Source organism: Balaenoptera ricei, chromosome 18 (assembly GCF_028023285.1).
Source record: "Balaenoptera ricei isolate mBalRic1 chromosome 18, mBalRic1.hap2, whole genome shotgun sequence".
Lineage (NCBI taxonomy): Eukaryota > Metazoa > Chordata > Mammalia > Artiodactyla > Balaenopteridae > Balaenoptera > Balaenoptera ricei.
Genome location: NC_082656.1, coordinates 34,667,585 through 34,676,966, shown reverse-complemented (window position 1 = coordinate 34,676,966; position 9,382 = coordinate 34,667,585).

Genomic DNA, 9,382 nt, shown 5'->3' with positions numbered 1-9,382 from the left:
AATCCAGAAATAAATGAATGATTTTATTTTTAAAAAATCTAATATTAAAATAGTTCACAGGAAATTAGAAAACTCACAACTTATGAGACATTTTTTCATTATTTAGAGCAATCACTATAGAAATTCTTTTACTAATTAATATGCTTTAGATATATTTTATTTAAAATAATTAAACATTCAAATAAACTAAAGAAGAACAAACCTTGCCTTTTGTGAGATACATAGTTTTCTTCTTAAATTTCCCTCCAAAAAAACATGACATTGTATATTTTATCATAGGTGTATATTATAAGCTCACTAAGAGAATGTAAGAAATGATTTCTTAACTGATCTTATTTTCACATTTGGCTTGAACAGGTTTTTAAGCCATCTGAGAATTTTTGATCATGAACATTAAAACACATCCAATATCTTTCAAATTAGTATTTGAATACAAATAAGGTTTATGTGACCACATGAACAGTATGAATGTTTATGAATTTTGCACCAGAAGAAAAATTTCAGGTTAAACTCATTTTAACATTTGTTATATAAAATATCCAATCACATATTTGAAAAGGCATAATTTATATAAGGTACTACTTGTCCAACACATAGCTCACTTTTTTTTTTTTTTTTGAGCAATTAATTAATGGTGGGCCTTAGTGAGACTTTTTTTTTAACACCCTATTGGAGTATTATTGCTTTACAATGGTGTGTTAGTTTCTGCTTTATAACAAAGTGAATCAGCTATACATATACATATATCCCCATATCTCCTCCTTCTCTCATCTCCCTCCCACCCTCTCTATCCCATCCCTCTAGGTGGTCACAAAGCACCGAGCTGATCTCCCTGTGCTATGCGGCTGCTTCCCATTAGCTAGCTCTTTTACATTTGGTAATGTATATATGTCCATGCCACTCTCTCACTTCGTCCCAGCTTACACTTCCCCCTCCCTGTGTCCTCAAGTCCATTCTCTACATCTGTTTCTTTATTCCTGTCCTGCCCCTAGGTTCTTCAGAACCATTTTTTTTTTTTTTTTTTAGATTCCATATATATGTGTTAGCATACAGTATTTGTTTTTCTCTTTCTGACTTACTTCACTCTGTATGACAGACTCTAGGTCCATCCACCTCACTACAAATAACTCAATTTCGTTTCTTTTTATGGCTGAGTAATATTCCATTGTATACATGTGCCACATCTTCTTTATCCATTCATCTGTCAATGGACACTTAGGTTGCTTCCATGTCCTGGCTATTGTAAATAGAGTGGCAATGAACATTGTGGTACATGACTCTTTTCGAATTATGGTTGCCTCAAGGTATATACCAAGTAGTGGGATTGATGGGTCGTATGGTAGTTCTATTTTTAGTTTTTTAAGGGACCTCCATACTGTTCTCCATAGTGGCTGTATCAATTTACATTCCCACCAACAGTGCAAGAGGGTTCCCTTTTCTCCACACCCTCTCCAGCATTTATTGTTTTTAGATTTTTTGATGATGGCCACTCTGACTGGTGTGAGGTGATACCTCATTGTAGTTTTGATTTGCATTTCTCTAATGATTAGTGATGTTGAGCATCCTTTTATTTATTTGTTGGCAATCTGTATATCTCCTTTGGAGAAACATCTATTTAGGTCTTCTGCCCATTTTTAGATTGGGTTGTTTCTTTTTTTGATATTGAGCTGCATGCTCACTCTTGATATTTTTAACAACTGTAGACTAAGAAGATGTATTCTCTAAAGGGTATATGGAGCGGAGATCTTTCTAAGGCAAGTAGTTACATATGAATATGTTGTTCTATAATTGTTATAAATAACTTTTAAATTATAAAATACTTTTTCATTATTATCTTATTTGATATTCCATACGATCCTAAATGAGGATAATCTAATTAAATCAAGTTTTTTTAAGGGTCCACTCATATGAGGTCTTGTGCTATGCACTTTCACCTCCATTAACTCATTTAATATTAATAAAAATTCTGTTGTGTGTGTATTTATTACCATTTTGCCAGATGAGAATGATGAGGCTTAGAAAATGTTGCTGATAGGCCCAAGGATATATATGACTAGATAGTGGAAAAGTCAAGATTCAGACCAATGTTTTTTAACTTCAGAATGTGCTCTATTGGTCCTCCTTTGAGTAGGCATGGGAGATATCTTCATTTTATTAATGAGGAGTTGAGGTCTGAGCAGATTAAATTATTTGCCCTGAGTTAAAAGTAGAATGTAACCATTTGAAAAGTTGGAATATAGTCTAAATGCAAGGGTTTCCCTCGTGCTCTATTGGCTCAATGTAAAGGTGATGCTATAGCACACATAGACATGTAAGCTACTGGCCTGATTGTGAGGCAGCTGCTGATATGCTATACACAGGTAATAGAGAACAACTACGAAGAAAAACTGAAAAGGCAGGGAGAAAACAAAACATAGTTTATTTCCTCTTCTGCCTTGATGAATTGCATTTTCTACTGTTACTTATTTAGATAAAATTAAGCATATGTCTTTGGGAATAAACATAATGCACACACATGCATGTGTGCACACACACATACACATGGGCATTCCTGCACACAACACACACTCAACACCAAATTGTTATAGGCTGAGAGAAAATGCTTCAGTAGTCCTGATGAGGCCCCAAGGTACCACCTGCATTCCTGTGTCCCTGAGGACCAAAGGATCAGCACTCTTCTCTAACTGTGAGGTTAAATCTTATCTCTCTATCCCTTTGGGTATAGATATCAATCACAGCATCTAAGGTTTTAACTATTTATAATCCTTCAGTATCCTATTTCAGATTGTGTATTCTCACAATATACATAGACTTAGAGTTACTAGCAATAAGAAACAGAGCTACATTTTTAATTGCAAAGTTCACTTTTTTTCCTAATTAGAGAATATTTATACTTAAAGAGTCTTTGGTCTTAAAGCCCTCATAGAGTTTCCAGAGACCATTCCTTCACCCAGATTGTCATGAATATTTTCCTGGTTTTCCAATAATGTATTTTCTAATTTCTCTTCTCTTGATTTTTCCTAGCTATACTAATTTAAAAAACTGATTTTTCTCTGGTAGCAAAAGTACACAATAGTTCTGGCTTAAAAAAATAGAAATAGAGATCTCTTTCCCTTAATAAACCAAATACATGTGCTGGTTTCATGGTGTCAGAAGCCCCTACTCTTCCCACCTAGTTGCTCTGTTATTCACAGTATACTGTTCCCATTTTGTGGTCTAAGAAGGCTGTCACAGCTTCTGCTAATACTTCTGTAAGCTAGGAGGAAGGAGATGCAAGATAAGACCACTCTTCTGGAAGGGTACCTTGAGCCAGGATCAGCAAAGTGTGCTCACTGTGTCCACCTCTGCATATTTGAAAATACAACTGATTATTTGATATTTATTTTGTTTCCAGAAACCTTGTTAAGCCTCCATGTTAGATCTATTATTTTCTTGGATCTGTCATATAGATAATCATGTCATATTAATGACAGTCTGTTTCTTTCTTCTGTTTTTTCTTACCTCAGTGTCCAGGCTAAGACCTCTCTAGCACAATATTAAACAAAAGTAATGATGATTGATAGAAAATTGGTCTATTTCCTGATCTCAAAAGGAAAGGTTTCAAGTTGCAATGCAGTAAGTAATTTGTAGATACCCTTCATGAGACTGAGAAAGTTTTCTTTAATTTCTTGGATAACGCAAGTTGTTAATTATACAGAGTACTTTTACATATACCTGCATTGATTCCTCTAGTATTTTATTTAGGATATATATATCTACTCCCGTAAAAGTGCTTTACTTGTAATTTTCCATGATGGTACTGTTGTCAGATTTTGAAATGTGATTCTGACAAGTTTCATAAAATAAATTTGGGATTATTTTTCCCAACTCACTCCAGAAAAGTTTGGTAAACATAGAACTACTTCTTTATTTAATGCTTTGTAGAAGTTTTCATGGAAACTGTTTCTCTTATTATATATCTAAGTTTGCAACATCTCTAGTGATCTCCCTCTGCATTTCTGACTTGCTTATGGTGGTCTTCTCTTTTTCACTAGATAAATCTTACCAGAAGTTTTTCACTTTTATTTGACTTTTCAAAGAAAAAACTTTTGACTTTGTTGATCCTCTCTATTGTTTATTTGTATTCTATTTTATCAATTTCTATTATTTTATTTATTATTTTATTCCTTCAATTGTATGTATTTTGGGGAAGGGTGAGTATTCTTTTTCTAACTTCTTGAGATGGCTGTTTCAGGCTTTGCATTTAAAGCTGAAAATCTTTATGTTCTTTTTAACTGCATTTCACAAGTAATAATTTTATCACTCAGATTAAAACATTTTTTGACTTCCATTGTGATTTCTTCCATGAACCATAGGTTGTTTAGCCGTGCATATCTTTTTTATTTAGCTTTGTATTTTGATATAATGTCAAAAACACTGTGAGAATGGTATAAAGAACTCCAATATACACTTGAACTAGTTTAAACAAGTATTAACGTTTTTGCCTTATTTCTTTATCATTTCATGACTCTCTTTTTCTACATGAGCTTATTCTCATACATATTTTTTCTGAACCATTTACCACCTGAGAGAAAATTGCAGACACGATACACCTTTATGTTGAAATACTTCAATACGTATTTTTCATGAACAAGGACATTCTCTTATATAACCACTGTACAATTATCATAATCAGGAAATCTAATTTGGATACAATACCATTATATAATTAACATTCAGTATTTAAAATTTGCCATTTCTCCCAGTGATGTCTTTTACCACTAATTTTTCCTAGATAGTTCACCATTTTTAATTGTTTCAAATTAAATTTTTCTTTCTTTTTTTCCTGTTAGGTGGTCATTTATTGATTGTCTCTGAGAAAATGGCACAAACAAAAATAATTAAACTTGTACACAGTTATATTTTAGAAACCAGACAACGGAGCTCAAATAACATTATACCTTTTATAACTGCAATGATTTGTATCAGGTAGAAGGAAAACACAAGTGTCCATGCAGTTTTGCTTAAGGCAAAGGGATTGCTTTTTTGGAAATGGCCATTATGTGGGAGGAAAAATAAACAGGACAACACAAACCAAGAGTCATTTCTATATGGTTCCTGTTAGATCACTCCTCACTCCTTTTCTAACTGGACAGCATGATCCATTACTGGAAAATAAAATCAACTTTATGGGTTATACCAGTATTTTGTTGTAAAATATAATAAAACAGAAAATGCTAGAGAATATAACATGTAATAAGAGAAACTATTGTCTCTTCAAACTTGTGTTTTTTTATGTGAGTGTGAATCAGATCACGGTAGAAAATATACTTCTTTCTTTGTTTTCACTGTCATAAAAGTCTAAGAAGCTGGGTTAGATCATCCTAGCCACAGTAACAGAGCTGTTATTTTTTCCTGAATTTTTCCAAAAAACATGTAACTTGTATTTCTTCTGGGAGTAAGCATAAACAACTTTCTGATTTATTTTATGGCTTTTCTCAGTAGAGCGATTTTTAAAACTCCTGGAATATCAAGAAGCAGATAAAATATTAGGAATACAATTTCATTAGCCTACAGATTTGAGTTTCAGCAAAATATACAGGTTTCCATTCATATATGAGTAAGTAACAACTCTATCCTAATGCCCCCTTGTAACAGATGCTGAAAGGATATTTTGGTTGTATTCTTAGGATCAGAGGAAGCATTGCCAGACCCAGTCGCTGTACCCATGCCTCATTATGGGGAGCTGTCTAATGGGATCTGCTGCTTAAGTCCAAGAGGGATTATTTTCCTAGGAATTATATCCCAAGATCATCTTCTCCTGGCTCAGAAAATATCATTTTGTTGCTCTACCAACGGGACCTTCCTCAATGCCATTTACTGTTGCCATTCATAAGGTCCTGGACATGTAGCACAATCAAGGTGATAGCAACCATAACAGTCACCCCCTGGAGGAATTCTTACAACAGCAAACTTCCTGTCAACAGACAGAATTTCTTGAAGGATGGTTTGATAAAGGTGGTGTACTTTACTAGAACCAAATTCTATTCTAACCCAAATCATCACAAGATGTACAACCTGGAAAATTCTCAAGACAATCTGACAATGGGGCTCGGTGTCAATAAAGAGGCACAGGTGAAACATGTCATGGAGCTCTTGGCCATGAAATACCAAAATACCCTCACCTAGGCCAACATCCACAGGGTAAACTACAGTTGACTTCAGTAACCTTGAGTGGGCAGGACATCATAGAATAGGATCACAATGGTTTTGCCCTCTGTAATGCACCAAATCTATATCAGAAACATCTGGGTATTTGGAACTGTGAGGTGTTTTCAAGGACGCAGCAGGACCTTCTAGAACCTGTCTTGGCTTACAGTGCCCAACTCCTGATCTGGTGGCCCACTTGGTTCAGCCTCAGCAACTCCATTAATCTCATAGTCAGTTGGCTTCCCACTGACAGTGCTGCTGGTCATCCAGTCAGGAAAGTCTGTGGTTGAGGCTGGTCCATCTCCAACAACTAACCTCACAGCTGCTGCCACTAGCTGAGTTAATCTCCAGTTCCCTTTCCCACATTGACTTTCCTCTCCTGCCCTTTTCCCTAACCAAGCAGGTCCCACCAACCCCACAACACAGATGTAGAAAATGACTCCCTAGAAATAGCTAGAACTGTATTTCTTAATTTCCAAATGTGGACAGAGTTTTCTAGTTGTCTTATTTTTTCTGGCTTTAATGTGTTTTGGAGCAATCAGGGATCACTTCAAACCAATTTTACAACTTGTGGGTTCCTTGGCCAAAGAGTCCCTGCATGCAGAGGTGTAAATCCATGTGAAGGCCTAACTGTGATCCAACATTTATAAGAATAGGTAGTTATTTCCCTTTTCTTTTTCTTTCATTACTTTACTCAGCCCCAAAGCAGCCTTCCTTAGTGTTGGGGATCATGGTTGGGGTTAATTCTGGTCGACCCTTACCCAAAGGAGGATGACCCTTTATGGTGTCAGCTTACTGTGGAAAAGGTTCCAGTTTAAATTTAAAGAAGTATGTTTGTTCCAGGAAGGCTTATCCCTACTTCAACTGTCTAGCTACTGGACTCCACTTAAATGAACCCAAATTATGAAACCAAGTGTACGAAATATGAAAATTTAATGTGGACAAAAAAATGGATTAGTACTCTGACATTCTGCTTATCACTCTGGGGTTTGGAAAAAGAGTGGCAATGGAGGAAGTGGGAACAAGTAAAATAATTGTAATTCTTATGAGACATCTGTCCAAGAAAGGAAGCAGCAATTTGACTAAAAGATAAGTAACATAGAATTTAGTGAAACTTGTCATTTTAAGGTCAGAGAGATTTAAGCTTACTCTGATTTGTCTTCTTTATTTTCAAATCTAATTATTTATCTTAAAGTGTCTGAGTATGGGATTTGATTTTGGTTGTTCGGTTTTTTGTTTTGTTTTGTTCTTTAAGTGGCTAGGTGTAAAAACATGTTTGTGTAGTCTGTGTAATACATCTCACTAGAAAATCAAGCCAGGGAATCACATTTTAATACTACTAACTGTTCACTATTGAAGAGTCTTTATATTTTAAAAGTTATTTTTGGATTGGAGTGACAACAAGGTGAAAACTATGGATTTCTTTGTTGTATGTTCTTTTCTCTACTAAAACACGTACAGAAAGTTTTGCATATTTTTCAAGTGTTCCTTTTATCTACCTATCTGCTTGTGTATTTACTATATTCATTAATCAATGGTAAATGATATTTACACATGGAAGTTTTTCCTTCTTAATATGGGCACACTAATTTCTGCAAGACCCACTATGCGCTTTTTCCCTCACTGATATTCTAACTTCCCTCCATGCATTCAAGAAGCAATCATTGAAGACAGTATGTATTGAAGGCTGGGAACACAAATATGGAGAAAAAAGTATTCTCACAAAGCAAGAGAAAAAAAAAAAAAAAAACAGTTTCATAGAGGACACAATGAAGTGTAAGTAAGTATGTGTTACCCTGTGTGGTGTTTAAGAAAAGAGAAATGCAGCAGGTATAGGAAGGAAAGAATGATGAACTCTTTAATCAGCTTCAAAAAAGGAAAGTTTGGTTGACATAGACTTTGACAGGTGGTAGGACGTCAGCAAATGGAAGAAATCTCAATTAGGGTATTTTAGGTCCCTTTTCTGAAGTATCTCATGATATATATTTGAATAAAAAAAATTCATATGGATAACGGTTTATATTGGGGGAAAAGAAGGCAAGAAGTTAACATCCTGTATGCAGTGGACACATAAACATAAAATATTCTTTTCATTAGATTTTAGTCACAGTGATATCTTCTGTAAATAAATTCTAAGAATAGTCTATATCTATCAAACTGAAAAAGTAAATGAAATCACCTCTACAGACCACTGCAGACTCTGAGCCAACTCGGCTCTTGGATTGGCTCCCAGATCTGTTATTGATTTCAGTAGGAGTTGTGCTCACAAATCTTGCCATTGAAACTAGCTGATGGACAGGATGTTATTACAAACAGCAAATCTGTAAAATGTTTCAAATATCAGTAACAGCCAAAAGGGGAAAAAATAGCAGTTAATCATATGTCAAAACAACATCATGTAGAGCCAGTTTTGTCCCTAGAAAAGTACATGTGGTTCTTTGTGACTGAGTCAAGCTTCATCATCTCAAGACTAAGATATGTGACCTTCTAATTTTAAAAGTAGAGGCCTCAACCAAATGACAAATCAGCTTAATCATTTTAAAAAAATCAGAGAAGAAAACAGATATATTTATATGTCCGGGAAAAAGTAAAAATTAAAAAGAAAATGAAATGTACAAAGATAAATGAAAAACATAGAATTTGGATTTAGATGAATATCTATATTTCAGAAACATAGCCAGCTGACTCCTTCAAAATGTGAATCTGTTTATGTTACCTCCTCTTATGGATGTCTTTAGCATCCTATCCTTCTTCTTACAAGAGATAAAAAATATCTTAACATGAAACTGAAGGCTATGCATGGCCTGGCTTCCATCCAACTCTACGGCCTTATCTCTATCCTGCCTCTCAGGTCCACACCCTCTTCTCAAGCCCCACAGCTTGTCTTCTGTCCCTCCTGCTCTCTTGCATCTACGGTCCATTATATAAATGATTTCTCCTTCCTGGAAGGATTTTTCTTCCCTCTTAACCCCTATACCCCTATTAGCTTGATCATCACTTCTTTAAATAAGTGAACCAAAGCAATTTTCCACTGTCAAAATCATAGAAACATGTTCCTTTATATTTTGCCCCCACCACCATTAGCCCAAAATCTCTGTATAAAGATCATGTATGTTTTGCTCTTCATTTTGTCTCTAGTGTCTAGCACTGTGCCTATACATTGGGGAAAATCCTAAATAAACATTTGCTGAGT